At 38.5% G+C, this 16,318-nt stretch overlaps 1 protein-coding gene across 1 annotated transcript in view; it reads left to right on the top strand.

Moving 5' to 3' along the window:
- Positions 1 to 16,318, top strand: part of LOC122740462 (protein FAM169B-like) — a 108,930-nt gene that overhangs the window by 25,959 nt on the left and 66,653 nt on the right.

The raw sequence follows: 16,318 nt of genomic DNA, 5'->3' as shown, positions 1-16,318 counted from the left end.
CTGAATCCAGGACTGGTGCTTTATCCACTGCGCCACCTAGCTGCCCCCTAGTGTATGCTTGGTCACTTGATTTGACTTCATATCCCTTGTACCACTTCTGGTACCGTAGTTCCCCTTTGGAAGCTTGCTGTAACCTGCAGTGCCCAGCATATGTTTTTCTGTTGTCCTTTAGATCACCCATGGTTTTCAGTCTTCTGAGATTATATTTTTCTATGATTTGTAATCATATAACATTACTTGCAAAATATTGGTATTAAAAAAGATACACTTTTGTGTCAAGGAGAAGATTGGAATCATTGAAAGCATTTTATAATTCCCAAAATGTAATCCAGCTTACTCTCCTCTTTCTATTTAATTTTCAGACCAGCTCATTGCTCATTTACAGTGCCTGTCCAAGATTGTGTACCAGTGGGCTAACTTAATGGACTGGCCATAAAACTGTATGTTATAGTCTGAAAAACAGGTATTTTAAATTCATTTAGTTTTTCCTTTGTGGATTGAGAGGCAGTGAGGTCTAGAGAGTTAGCCTCAGCCAGAACAAGCAGGGTTCCAATCCTGAACATGTATTGGTTGTATGACCCTGGTCAAGTCCCTTAACCTTTCTGGTTTAAGCATCTCTCTAAGACTATAGGTTGCAAAAGAAATGTCCACAGACATTGGTAGAAGGAATTTCTTCTCCAGGGAGTTCCTCCTAGAGGGGGAATCACAGGTCCAGTTCCAATGCCAGTCCTTGTAAGACTTAAATCGTTTAAGTGATCACAGATCTCACTGTCATATAGTAATACAGGGAAGCTCTGTAATATTCAGGTGCTTGAAGTAATTGGAATGTTACCATCTGTACAGAAGAGCACCATCAGGACCTAACCACCTAGATGGAACTCCTCTGCTTCTGCGGTGGAAGTCAGACCTTCTGTTTGTACTGGGCATGTTTGTCTATTACCCACTTTTCTTTTTTTATGCCTTGACTGATATTGAAAACCGAAGAAGTATTGAAAAAGTTGATCTCTGTGGTTGCATGGTTATCAAGACACTTGAAAAATGAATGAGAAACTCATTAGAGAACAGCCTTTAAAGACAAAATTTTACTCTGTAAAATCAAATTCATTTGGATAACTAAACAATAAACAGAAGAGGGCCTTGTGTTTCTTCATTTTTCCTACTTGCTTTGCTTCTGGCTCCCTAGACTATGCCACTATGACTCCTTGCATTTGTTAACTTTTTGATTTGTGTTCACTCCCCCTTGGAGATCAGTTTTTTGATGGATGTCCACTGGAGCACATATCTGTGTGTGTGAATGTATAGATGTCTGCATATAATAGCTAAAGCTCATGAGGGATTAGTAAAGTGTACCATTTCTGTGTTGATGTGATTGTTTTCTAGCTAATGGTTAATGCGAGCACACCAAAACAAAGTCTGTTGCATCTTGACAAAGATAAATTTTGCTCACATTACCTTCTTTGTTCTCAAGGCAATTTAAAAAAAAACCCAAACAAACCCAACAACAACCAAAAAACCCTCCACCCTTTCACTGTATCATTGGGGAAAATAGCCTTTTAGTTAAGTGAACAAACCATTAGGTAGAGAACAGAGGAATACTCACTGACACAATCAATTAATCTATTGATCAATGATGGCTATTAGCCGAATTTATTTATCATAAAACTAATAATGAAGAAACTGACAGATGCAAATGTCTGTCTTTGCTTTGCTTTCCTTGCTCCCTGTCATATCCTTCTAGTGGTTTCCCTCTGTCAAGTTTTTAGTGACTAGTTTGATGAGACTTCATGGTTTCCCTTGGGAGTCTCTGCCATCATCTGATAGTGAAGTCTCACTCCCAGAAGGGGAAAATCTTTCTGTTGTTTGATATATTCTTTTGCTTTCTCATCTTATATTTTTTTAGGTCTATCTTAACTGGTCAAATACCTTTTCTCCTTTCCCTATGTACTTGTCAAAACTTTTTTTAAAATGTCATATATAGATCCTTTAATAGTCCTATTTTTTTCTGTCCTTTCCCCCTTCACTTCTCTCTCTCTCTCTCTCTCTCTCTCTCTCTCTCTCTCTCTCTCTCTCTCTCTCTCTCTCTCTCTCTCCTTTCCCTCTCCCTCTCCCTCTCTCCCTCTCCCTCTTTCCCTCTCCCTCTGTCTCTTCCTCTCCTTCTCTCTCTCTCCCTCTCCCTCTCTTCCTCTCTCTCCCTCTTCCCCTTTTTCTCTTTCTCTCTCTCTCTCCCCCCCCTTCAGGAGAAATACAGTTTTCTGTGTCTTGTCTCTCTATACTCAAACCTTCTACAGTTGTGGATTTTAATACTTCCTCCTTGTCTGCCATTATGTCTAGACTTTTTAATTCCCTCAAACTTTTCTTTCCTTAAGTATTCAATCCTCCAACTGCTGAAGTCAGAGTAGCCTTTAGTAGCTAAAGAATTCAAGTAGCTACTCATCATGAGTCTTACACTTACCACTCTTACACTTCCAAGTTCTTATGAGTAACTAATTTACTCCACCCCCTCCAAATAGTAAATCTAGTAAACTTAAATAAAGGTGTAGACTTAGTAACCTGGGCACCTGGTGAGTTACAGCCCTCTTGGAACAATGCGGTGGGGGGGGGGGGGCAAAAGAAATCATTTATTCTGGGAACTCGGACAGCACAGTAGCTAGTATAGCTTTAAATAATTGAAATATAGTTGAGGATGATGAATGCATCTTTCTGATGTGACACTTAATAAATGCCTGTTGACTGACTTATTTTCCTACTTTCACTTTCTCTGCTTTTCTGCTTCTGCTGGCTCACACATGTATTTAGCTTTTCAGGTGTTTTTCTTGCTAAAATGTTTTCATTGTAAAGTTGATAAGATTCACCTCTCTCCCCTCTTATATCTGTTAAGTAGGACATACTCATGCCGGTACATATTTAAGTAGTGGAAGTGTTTCCCTTCCGGATACGTACAGTGGAAACATGCCTGGATTTGGAATTAGAAGACCTGAGTCCAAATTCTAAGCCTGCTGCTTGCTACCTATGTGACCATGGGCAAGTCACTGCATTTCTCTGGTCTTGGTTTCCTTATCAGTAAAAGGAGAGTATTAGATTAACTTGCCTTCAAAGTATCTTTCAGTTTTAAATCTATCATCCTGTGATCTTTCAAGATTTCAAATACGGAGTCATCTTTAGTGTTTTCCATCTAAGTCTTGAATTTCTGGTGTATTAATTGGTATGTCTGCCTTATTACTATATATTTTCTTAGAGCAGCTAGGTGGCTAGAGAGCTGGACCTGAAGTCAGAAAGACCTTAGTGGGTTGTTTAATAAAGCCTCCTTCAGTGCTTGACACATAGCAGGGTACTTAATAAACCTTCCCTTCCTCCCTGCCTGTGTTTTCCACCTCCTTTTTTTTGTCTCTCTCATTCTCCTTCCCTATCCCCTCTCCTTCTCTACCCCCTCTCCTTCCCTCCCTTTCTCCTTCCCTCCCTTTCTCCTTCCCTCCCTCTTTCCCTTCCTTCCTCTCTGCCCCCTCCCCTCCCTCCCTCTCTCCCTTCCTTCTTCCTTTCTTTCCTTCCTTCCTCCCTCTCTCCTTCCCTCCTTCCTTCCTTCCTTCCTTCCTTCCTTCCTTCCTTCCTTCCTTCCTTCCTTCCTTCCTTCCTTCCTTCCTTCCTTCCTTCCTTCCTTCCTTCCTTCCTTCCTTCCTTCCTTCCTCTCTCCCTCCCTCTCTCCATTCTTCTTTCCTTTTCAAACAACATATTTTCAAGTAACATTTCAAGGAAAATGCCTCTTTACCTATGCTATTGTAATAGAATAGTTTCCCCATTTGTGGGAATAGTAACTGCCTATTATCAAAAAACATCATCCCAATTCCAAACTGGTGATTGCCTTCTTTGAAGAGAAGTTAGTCTATTAAGGGATAGTTGTGCAATTCATTGGTGGGCCTGTTTGAAGAGCTTTTTCATCTGCCAAACCATATTTTATTGTAGTGATTGCATGCATATCATTCTCTTCGTCCTACTTTGTTCACGTTGCATCACTTTCTGTACGCTGCCCTTTGTTTCTTTGAATTTCTTATGTATGCCATCTCTTAAGACATACAGTATCCCCTTACCTCCACATACTTCAGTTTTCCCACTCATTCCCCAGTCATTGGGGAACCACCTTGTGTACAGTTATTGCCAACCCAAAGCGTGCTGCTGTGATTATTCTGTTATATATGGGGTTTTTCTCTCTGTTACTAACCTCCTTAGGAGTTTCCACCTACTAGTGAGATTTTGGGGAATAAACAATTTCAGAACTGTTATCACATAAGTCCAATTTATTTTCCAGAATGACCTCCCCAATAGTGAAGTATTTTGGTGTGTATCTTCCTAATATTTTCCAGAGCTGTTTACATCTTTTATCATCTTTTCCACTTGAATTGGTATGAAGTAAAGACTCAGTAATTTTAGTTTGTGTTCCTATTACTCGTGCTTTGAACCATTTTTTCCTGTTTGTTGATCGTTTGCATTTATTTTTTGAAAACAATTTGTTTGTATTCTTTAACCAAGACTTCTTTATTCGAAAAATGACTCTTGTTCTTATTTATTTCCTGTTTCTTGAATGTCAGACTTTGTATAGAAATTAAAAAATTAATTTTTTTTGACGGGCAATGAGGATCACACAGCTAAGTAAGTGTCAAGTGTCTGAGCTCAGATTTGAACTCAGGTCCTCCTGAATCCAGGGCCAGTGCTTTATCTACTGCGCCACCTAGCTGTCCCTTTGCATAGAAATTTAATGCAAACATTTATGTTTCTTCTTATTCTAATTGCGTTAGTTTTGTTTGTGTAAGAGCTCTGTAATTTTATGTAATCAAACTTTTCTATTTTATTTTTATGATAACCTATATATCTGGTTTAGTTAAGAATTTCCCCCATGTCTCTAGTTGCAATGTTCCTCCTTTTGTTCTTTCAAATTTTTAAAAAAAATATTGCGACCTTTAAAGTTATGTTGCATATCCATCTGGAGTTTATGGTGGTACATGGTCTAAGCTGTTGGTCTCAATTTAATTTCTGCCAAACTAATCTTTAGTTTTCCCAGAAGGCCTTTTAAAATTGGCACTCATTCCCCAAGTTGTGTGTGTGTGTGTATGTATGTATATAAAAATATATATTATAATATAATATCTTATATTTATTGCATACTGTGTTATTTTGTTTACTTATTTCTGGATTTACTTTCCTGTTTTTAAACCAGTTCTAAATAGTTTGAAATATGATATTGCTATGCCCCTTTTATTTCTACTTATTTAGGCATTCTTTTCTTTCAAATGCTAGATGTTCTTGTTTTTCTAAATACATTTTATTTTTCTGTCTTGTTCTGTAAAGTTACTTATCTGTAGTTTGTTAGAGCACTAAATCTGTAAATAATTTAGTTAGCATCATCACATTGATTTGAGGCATTGAGGTAGTACAATAGATAGAGGACTAGACCTGGACTCATGGGGACCTGAATTCAAATCCAGCCTCAGACATTTACTAGCTGTGTGACCTTAGGCAAATCACTTAACCTTTGTCTACCAGAGTTTCCTCAATTGTAATATGGCATCTATCTGTGCTGTTCTTGAATCTGTAATAATAGCACCTTCCTCCCAGATTTGTGAGAATAAAATGAGATCATATTTATAAAGTGCTTTTTAAACCTTAAAGTACTACATAGATACTAGTTACTATGCTTATTATTGTTACTCTATAAAACCCTTTAAACATTTTTTTCTGCCCAAACTAACTTAGTTTCTCTCAACAGAAGGAAAATGATTACCATCATCTGAGTGATGCCTAAAGATTATTCTTAGACTTCCATTAATATGCTCATCAATTTCTTTTCTATGGAAATACCTATGTCACTAATATTCCATTTGGATATTGATTGTATTATTTTTAACTTATTATTACTTATATGCACCAGTTTTTAAAAGCTTGATACATAAAAAGCCAGATTTATAAGACATGTACATTTTTAAAAGATTATTTCCTTTAAAAAAGTTGAATTGAATTATTTATAATGCCTCCCATTTTAAATGAAATTTATAATGGTATAAACTTTAATAATAACAATAATAATGATGATGGACAGTTATATAGTGCTTTAAGGTTTGCCAGGAAGCCCTAAGTCTAAATCCTGTTTCTGACATATACTGGCAATATAACCTTAGGCAAGTAACTTGGCATTTGAGCCAACTAAGACTGAAGCAGTGGTAGAGCTTCCTCTTTGAGATTTCCTTATACTAGTTTAATCACAGATCCATTACCTATTTTTTATCTTGTTTAAAGTTTGCATGTTATTCTATTTGGTCCTAGTCTTGTAGTGAGAATATATTCCTGGACTGCATTTTCAGTTCTTTACAGAGGATTCCCAAATCCACTTAAGACTAGGTTAGTGTCATCAGTTGCATTCCATTAAATTTTTGGAACCTGCTAGGAAATGTCTAGGAAATCCTGCTAGGAAATGTGTTTTTCTAACATTAGTGGGGTGCTTCACAGTCTTCTGGGCTTGAGCTGAAGAGTCCCCATGCAATTAACTCAACCGATAAGTCCTGGAACATACATTTATGATGTATAATACTTAAGTGGAATTTTCCCAAAATGCACAATAATTTTATTAGAAAACAGATCGATTCTTTAATTCTACAGTATCTTTTCTTCCACTTAACTGTTTTTCTCCAGAAACCTTTTTATTGTTTTAATGATGCTTTAAAAGAGTTTTGACTTCATCGGGAAGGATACTTCCTCCTTCTGCTGATACATATGACCATCCCTCCACACTGTAGTGTGAGTTCTTGCTGCCCTGTTCACCAACTATCTGTTGTTAAGCCTCTCTAAATTCAGCTAGCTTGGGCTCTGGTTGATAGGCACTCAGAATCAGGCATTGGCCTATACTTGAAGCCCTTTCAGATCGGTCATGTTAAACTAAAATAGGCTTTGAGAGCTCCATATCATTCCCACATCATGGTAAGTTTTGATTGGTAAGAGATTAGAAGGTAGAGATGTGATTTTGGGAATAAGCCTTTTGTCCGTTAAAAGCAATGATGTGGGGAGAGGCTTGCAGAAATTCAATGCACTTATCTTGCAAGTGAGCGAATGGCAATGAGTAGAGAGGGAATATTTTTCTTATTTGTGCTGTAGGGATGTGTGTGCCTCAGGACCCCATATCCATGTTGAACAAATACTAGCCATGGTATTGCTCCAGCAGTTTCAGCACCATCACACACCCTCATGTTGGGAGTAAAATTGGAACTTGGTATTTTTACATGAACTCGCTCGGTTAAATTCAGGATGTGAGGTGTCAAGTTCTGTATGTGCTCCAGAACCATGTGCCAAAGCCCTCTTCCTTCCTTTTAAAGGTTAAACAAATAGAGCATCCTAATGATAACCACATGGTCATAATGGTTCAAGCTCAGGGAAGAGGGAAGATCAAGCTTCATACTCTTTCAAAGACAAATGTCCCTCTTCAGAGAGGGAGCAGTGTGATGTGCATCCTGAGATGGATTTAGAATCAAGAAGACCAGGGTTGGGGCAGTTAGATGGCGGGGGCAGCTAGATGGCGCAGTGGATAGAGTACCGGCCCTGGAGTCAGGAGTACCTGAGTTCAAATCCGGCCTCAGACACTTAATACTTACTAGCTGTGTGACCCTGGGCAAGTCACTTAACCCCAATTGCCTCACTAAAAAAAAAAAAAAAGAAAAAAAAAGAAGACCAGGGTTCTGATGATGCCTCAGATACTATCTGGGTGACCTGGAGTACAGCTTGGAATAAAAACTAGCAGCAGCTAGGTTTTGCAGGAGATAGAGCATTGGACCTGAAGTCAGGAAGGCCTGAATTCCTTTCCAGCTTTCATACTAGCTGTATGACTGTGGGAAAGTCATTTAACCTTTGTCTGCCTTAGCTTCCTCATGTGTAAAGTGGGGATAATAATAGCACCTACCTCCCAAGACTGTCCTGGGAATAGAGGGAGATACTATTTGTAAAGTACTTTGCAAACTTTAAAGTGCTATATAAATGCTAGTTGTTGTTGTTATTCTTGGAGCCCCAGTTTGCCTATCTGTAAAATGGAGATAAATATAGTACCCACCTCACAGGGTTATTATGAGGATAAGAGTGTTAATGTATGTAAATCACTTTGTAAACTGAGACTGAAAGCCCTCAATAAAATGTGAGCTATTTTTATTGTTATTATCATTCTGGCCTCTTTCAGAAAAGAGGGCAGGTGTTTTAGACACCACTTTCTCACCTGTGTCCCAAATATGATTCCAAAGCATTCCCAAATATGATTTTCCTTGTGAACCTAGAAGATATAATATATTTCAGTTCTGGGCCTATTGATCAAATGTCTAAGAGGCATTCATGTTTAAACTATCAGAATTTCCCATCGAAAGCAGTTGGGATTACATAAATCTTTGAGTGGGCTGTGTATAAAAATCATCTGCACATTTTGCCATCCTAGATTTGGGACAAAATGATTTATGCTCAGCCAAGGCAATGACATGTTGCAAGTTGGCCAATATTAAATATGTGATAACAGAGCACCAGGCTCCCTGTCAATTACTTGGTAATAAAAACTCCACTAACACCACCTGGAAACCTTCCGTAAAGCTTTCTTCTGTTCAGTGATAATTTTGCTCATCTGCTAGAGAATTATAATATGTTCTGCATTCTGTCTTCCAATTTTTAAAAATTCTTTGCTAAGAATATTTTGGCAAAAAAGAGATGATCTTCAACAAATCGAAGTGTTAATTTGCTTCTGCTTGTTGCCTACCTCTGATCTGGGGGGGAAGCTGAACAATTTGTCAGTCAAGTACTGGGAATAGAGTGCCTTTGTTCCCTAATTCTGTTCTTCCTTATGTCCTGTTGGGTCTTCATCTCTCTAGCCTTCCTTTTATCCATTCTACTATTTAAAAAATATGAACATACCAGTTCCTACACATTTTAGAAAGATGTTAGGAGGAGTTATAAAAATATTTTAATTTTCTGATGCTAAGTTGAAATGTTGTATCATGCATAGTAATAAAAATAGCTAGCATTTATAGACCACTTTAAAGTTTACAAAGAATTTTACAAATATTATCTCATTTTATCCTCACAGCAACCTTGGAAGGTAGGTACAATTATCATCTCCATTTTACAAATGAGGAAAGTGAGGCAGATAGAGGTTAAATGACTTATCCAAGGTCTTATAGCTAATAAGTGTCTGAAGTCACATTTGAACCCATATCTTCCCGCCTCCAAGTGCAGCTATTTACTGCTCCACTTAGCTGCCCATAGTGATAGTAATTCATACCACAAATATAAGTATCAACTATTACTGTTATTTAGGTAGTGCTCTTAAGGTCTGCAAAGCCCTTTACACATATCATCTCACTTGATCCTTATGACAACTCTAGCAGGTGAGGAAACTGAAGCTCAGATAGGTTCAGTTGCAGTTTGGGAGATTTTTATGAGTGGTGGACTTGGAGTCAGGAAGATTTGGGTTTGAATTCTGCCACAGAAACTTACTCAATGTGTGATCCTGGAAAAGTCACTTTACCCTGTACAAACCTCAGTTCCTTCATCTATAAAATGAGACAATCAGTCAGGATATCAGTAAGCATTTATTAAGCACCTGTTAAATGGCAAAAAATATGCTTAGGAGCTGGAAATTAAAAGATAAAAATGAAAACAACCTCTGTCCCCACCTCAAGGTGGGAAGAGGGAGAAGGATCTTGTAGTTGTGACTCTGTACCAATCTGTATTGATAGAGAGGCAAGAATGTCTCTTATTTCCGCTCCTACCCGTCGCCCCCTCCCCCCATCCAGCCCACTCCCAGGCCAAGGAGATTCAATTAGGTGCAAGAGGATTGCTAGGCCTTGGCAACTGAGTGGATAGTGGAGTGAAGGAGAAGAGAGAGTACAGGATGGTTCAGAGAGCTCTTTGTGCTTGGGGTTGAGTAGGAGCACGCTTTATAGAGAGGCAGCCTGGAAGTAGAGATGCAGTTGGTAACCTCCCACTGCCCCCCCCCCCCCCCCCCCCCCCCCCCCCGCCAACTCTCTCTCCAGAATATGGGCATCAAGCATAGATCTGTGGTAAACTGGTATAACTACAGCATCGTGGCAGAGACCTATAACTGCTGTGTTTAGGATGAGCCTTACTGGGTATCTTCTCCAATGCCCAGAAGAGGGGGTAGGAAAAAAAGACTTCTCTTTTTCATGCTTGGTAGGATGCTCTTGGTATGTCCTCCTGTGAGAAGCTGAACAAACCTCCCAGAAGTAACTGGGAAAGCCCTTTATGTGTGTTATTTTGAGTACTTTATGTAATTCTCCCAGGATTCCTTCTGTGAAATTATTATGTGCTTCAAATTATTTTAGGTGGAAATTAATTTCTAAATATAAAATCACTTATTTTTTTGGGGGGGATCCTGAAAAGAGGGGAGAAGGACCATTTTATTAAGTATCTTAGCATGACATGATAATATCAGGTTTAAGGAGACCTTCTAGATCCTCTGAAACTGCAAAATACTGTAGTTGCTTATTTTCCTTTTCTGTAATCTTTCTGTAGAATAAGTATTAGCAATCACAAATGTTATAACTGTTCAAAATGGTCTACTCAGGCGATTTCTCTAGTGTATTGCTAGCATTTTGAGCGCTCTAGTACCCTTGTGTTAACCCTTGCAGACCCAATCTAAATTTCAGGTAGCAATTACCCAAAATTTTAGTGTGGCTTCCTCCCACCTTCCCCCCCCCCCCCAAAGGTTTCAGAACTGGCTTGCATGTACTACAACTGGTTAACTTGCATTGGAGAAATACGAAACCCATATCTTCAAGGGAAAAAGCAAGTCAATGAAAAGTTTAGTCCAGAAAACCTACTTTTTAAGGTTGAAAATTAATTCTCTATCCAGGTTGCTCAGTTTCAGTGGGTTAGGGCAAACTTTTCTCTTGACTACTTGCCATTTGGAATTGGTTATGTGGAAGGGCCCAAATATATTCTCTTAGCAAATTCAGAGTGCTTGCGAACATGACTACTAACTATTTAAGGTGTCTTGATTATCTCACTGGGTAGGACTGGAAGATGAAAAATTCTAATTCGTTAAAATTAAACTGTACTGATGTATCTTTATCATGCTTGGGAGCATGACTACTATTCAAGGTATCTACTATCTCACTGTTAGGATTAGAAGAGAAAAAATTGTACTTTATCTTTTTTTTTTTGGTGAGGCAATTGGGATTAAGTGACTTGCCCAGGGTCAGGCAGCTAGTAAGTGTCAAGTGTTTGAGGTCAGATTTGAACTCAGGTCCTCCTGATTCCAGGGCTGGTGCTCTGTCCACTGTGCCACTTAGCTGTACTGACACCCCCCCCCCCTACTGATATATCTTTATGAGGTGGTGATATTCGTGGTTTACATTGACTAAAGCAAAAGAAGGTCTATAATATGAGTAACCATGGCACATTATCTTAATGCCTACATGGGGAGAATTTATCCTATTTACAATTAGATATGCCATCTTTTGCATATATTGGTTATCTTGATCTGCTTGGAGATGTAATTGATTATTAGGACTTGCGCTTAATTGTCTTGTGAATTAAATAGTGGCAGAACAACAATATAAGAATAGGATGCAGACATTTCTCAATCATAGCACATAAATTAAAGAAGCTATTGGTAAAGCAAGGTAGCTTGGTAAAGCATTTTAAAGACACTGGAAGGAACATCGACAACATCTGAAAAAATATAAGTGATTTAAGGTTGTTAAATTGAATTTATTTCTGGAAGAACGCTTTAAATTTGTTGCCTTCTTTGTTTTTGGAGTGACTTCGTAAACATAGGTTTAAAGTGAATTCTTAAATGGGGGTTTTGTTTGGGAATTTCAGTTTTCTTACAGTCTGCAGTGCATTATAAAAGGAACCTTTAATTTCAACTGTATGCTTTTACATAAAAGCATTTTACATTGTACTGAAGAGATTACATTCTTTTGGCTTTGGAAAAATATTTCCTGTGCAGTTCAACCCATTAAAGCATGTTAGCGTTTCACATCTGGAAACCCGCAGTTGAATCTGTCTTCGATCACAAGTGAAATGAGTTTGGCAGTCTCAGTTTTGCCTCCAGTGAATGTGTAAAAATGTCAGATATTTGTTTACTCCACAAAGCCACCTCGTAACTCAGCACAGTGAATAGGGGAATGAAATCATAAAGGCGGCTGATTAGGTCACTGGCAAAAGTATGTGTGGACTGTTCACTGAAAAGAGCAGGTGTGTTGTAGGTCAGCCTTTCAATGTGTTGGCTACTTTGGGTGCCAGCAGCAGGGAAGGGAGGTGTTCTGTCCAGCTCCCTTACTACTCATTTTTTCACAAGCGCCGAATTTTCCAGAAACTCAACCAAACTATTTTATATGTATGAGTAGAACTGCAGAACTTTTCAGACGGTGGGAGGTGGGGGGAGGGAATATCTCTCCCAAAAGGGAGGGGAAAAAAGCTATACATAAATTTAAAAGTTCAAAAAATGTTGACTGTTGTGTTGATTTACGCAAAAGGTTTGGTCCTATCCTATCTATCCCTTCTCCTCCCAGCAAGGAACTTGTCTGTCCCCTGGAAGGCAAGGGATCCTTACCTACCTACCTCTTGCTTTTTTTTTTCCCATTGTTGCTGTTGAATCAGGTCCTCTGTGATGTAATGACCTTGTTTACCAGCTTTGGCTCTTTAAGATGGTAGCTCCTTTGAGCTCTGAAGCAATGTGTGAATGTTGGAATGTCTGGAATCCCTACAACGCAGTAGGCCTCTCGTTTCTAAATTTACACTCCTTATGGTTATATGGTACCTCCTTTGCGGCTTCAGAAAGAGGCCCTTTTTTATTACTTAAAAAAAAAAAGACAACAAAAAACCTTGGTAACCCTTTCTACACATTGCCCCTTTCAGATCACACCCTTTTAGGCCTGGAGGACACAATGCGCTCTTGTGCCACTGCTGCATATGATAAAACTATTTAAAGGGATCCTGCCTTCTAATTGGTTAAAAACCTGTTCTTGCCTTCTTCAGGCCTATGGAATCTTTAAGTCTCCGCATTCCAAAGCTGCTGAAATGGCTCCAGCCTCAGGAATTCATTTGAAAGCGATTCTTTAAAAGGAAAACTAGCAAATGTGCCACATTATTTTGCGACTGTTAAAAATATTCTACAGCGCACACCTCTTTCCCGACATTCGCTGTTGTTTATGAGGATTAATTTATGCTGGCAACCTGGTAACGCTCACGAGCACAGCTGAGCCAGGAAAAGGACAAGAAGTATGGTTCACAATTAAATCTTCAAAATATGTAAGGAGGTTATAAGATTTTTGTTTTTAATGGCCATTTGTTTTAGAGGACTTTATGGATCAATTATAGCTCATTGATTTCCTAGGCTTTAATAATGGCAATTTAATGCCTGATAAACATCACACCTAACATATACTCAAGTGTTTGTGTTATATATATATGTATGTGTGTGTATGTATGTGTATATATATGTATGTATGTATATATGTGTATATATGTGTGTGTATGTATGTGTGTGTATGTATGTATGTATGTATGTATGTATGTATATATATATATATCACAAATAAAACCAAACCTTACAAACTTAATTTGGAGGGGTTTGGAAGATAGTATGTGGAAATACAGTGGGTAAGAAAATGTCTAGATTAGACTTGTTCTATTCATGGAACATATAAATCTGTCTCTAATTCTTTTAAGGGATTTGACAATGCCAGGAGTTTAACCCTAAAGAGAAAGTGATCAAATGGTTCAGAAGCTGCAAAATACATATGAATTTCTTTCATCTATATCAACCAACATTTCTCTGAAGATGTTTTTCAGCCTGCAGTGTTTCCCAGGAAACACTTGGAGGACTGGCTACCTACTCAAGGGAGCAGGGTATGGTATGGTTAGGGTTTATGGTGTGGGTCTTTCCTTACACAGCTGTTCTGCCCAATCCACAGTGGCCTGAGGATTTTATTCCTTCCCTCGGCATGAAGGGAATGTGTAAGGGGGCAGTGCTCATGGCTGGATTCAGCCCAGCCACACTACAGGAGTCCATTAATAATGTTCTTATGTCAAACACTATTTGTATTTTCCTACACGTGCCTGCCTGATTTAGAGTGGAAGTCGGGAGATCTTCTGTCTTCCCTACCCTGGCAATAAATTATTCTGAAACAACAAATGGATCTATTGTCAAGCTGGAGCTTGATTTCCAGGTTGTCTCTTTTAAAGCAAACTTGCAGATAGTCACTGGCCTAACAGAGGTTGCAACTGAAAATAGTTGCTCATTTGGCTTATACTTAGGGAATCTAAAAATGAATTTTTGAGTTCCAAAAGATTGCTATCTAGAACTAGCCAGTGGGAATAAACAAAATAGCATCGAAGTGGCTCAGTTCCTTTCCTCCTCAACCTCTACTGATTTTGTTTACTAACTATAAATATATATAGTAAACATTTTTATATTGACATTCCAATGAGAAATCAATTGAAAACCTTTGAAAGGAGTTAGTGATTCTAGTAAACAAGTGTTTGTTGAAACTTTAGATATATGTGAAACACTGCATTCTGTTTTTTAAAAAATGTTGGGGGCAGCTAAGTGGCACAGTGGATAGAGCATTGGCCCTGGATTCAGGAGGACCTGAGTTCAAATACAGCCTCAGACACTTAACACTTACTAGCTATGTGACCATGGGCAAGTCACTTAATCCTCATTGCCTCGTTAAAAAAAAATGTTATACAAGAGACACAATAGCATAATGTCCGCTGTATAATAGCATTCCTATAACCTACCTACAGTGAGATATTTGCCCCTTATCCTACAATAAATAATGACTGGGAAGGAGACAGTGAGGACCCAAGGGAATTGGAGATTTAGTAGTGCTAACTATGGGTCAGTTTTGTAGGTATCATGCAATGCATCCCATAACATTTACTAGTGCCCACAGACTCAGGGTGGAATTGAAATTAAACTACCTTAGGCCTAAAAGCAAGACTCTGAGCATTTAAAATTTAAATCAAATTTGAAAATGGAACCCTAAACTTTTACTCATCCTTTACTAATTCCTTAATCTGCTGGAAAGAAAGGAAGGAAATAAAGGAAGGAAGGAAGGAAGGAAGGAAGGAAGGAAGGAAGGAAGGAAGGAAGGAAGGAAGGAAGGAAGGAAGGAAGGAAAGAAAGAAAAGAAAGAAAGAAAGAAAGAAAGAAAGAAAGAAAGAAAGAAAGAAAGAAAGAAAGAAAGAAAACAGTATGTCTGAGAAGAGAAAAAAATACAGGGGACAATGATTTTCAGGTGACTAGAAGGATGTTTATGGAACCAAGGACTCAAAGATCATTTGTATAAGATAGTCCTCCTTGATGGAGATTGATTACTCAATATTCCCCACCTGCATGAGGGGCAGATTTGGTCAGATCTTGAGAGGGGAGAGATCTTGGCCTTTTTTGGCTTTCCCAAATTCTCTTCAGGAAGAGGTCCCTGAAGGAACAGACTCTAGGAAAAAGCTAACATGTGGAGGAGCTGGTACCTTAGTCATATAGGCTTACTGTACAAAAACTTCAGAGAATTTCCCCTTGAATGAGATCTGGGACTCTCTTTCTTGGTTGAATTGAGATCTCTTGCTTGCAGTGAGAGACCTCATCTACTCTGTATTGTCTAGCATATGCTCATTCATATAACTTATCTGATTTTCTTTGAAATTGGTTTAGATAAATGGGTTTATTTGCCATTCATTATGTATGGTTTCGTGTAACTGACATTTGGTAGAAAGGGATATATAGTTTAGAATACTTCTCCATTAAGGGATAATGATCAGGAACTCAGTTTGAACCTAAAAAATATTCCCCAAGACTAACTATTTTGGGGGGGTATGATAGATAAAACTCTAGTATGGTGGCCTTTTACTGAGGAGAACAGAATGACTAGCTTCTAATGCCAATCTCTGCTTTGATCTTCTCCCCCTCCGCTGGCAGGAATCAGTAGTCTCCCTTGGAGAAGGGTAGATGGAAAAGATTCTAGAGGTATCTGTTCATTTTTCTATTTCAGCCATAGTTTGACAAACTGACATGGACACACATAACCCTGCATGGGCTACACATACATACATACTTACACACACAGACATACATACACACAAGATCTTTCCTTTTTAGTTTCATGTTTTATTTATACATTAAAATTGTTTTTTAAATTTTTTTGTGGGGCAATGAGGGTTAAGTGACTTGCCCAGGGTCACACAGCTAGTGTCAAGTGTCTGAGGACAGATTTGAACTCAGGTCCTCCTGAATCCAGGGCTGGTGCTTTATCCATTGTGCCAACCAGCTGCCCCCGATTTA

The sequence above is a fragment of the Dromiciops gliroides genome, chromosome 2 (genome assembly GCF_019393635.1).
Source record: "Dromiciops gliroides isolate mDroGli1 chromosome 2, mDroGli1.pri, whole genome shotgun sequence".
NCBI lineage: Eukaryota > Metazoa > Chordata > Mammalia > Microbiotheria > Microbiotheriidae > Dromiciops > Dromiciops gliroides.
This window is presented reverse-complemented; position numbering and strand designations above follow the sequence as displayed.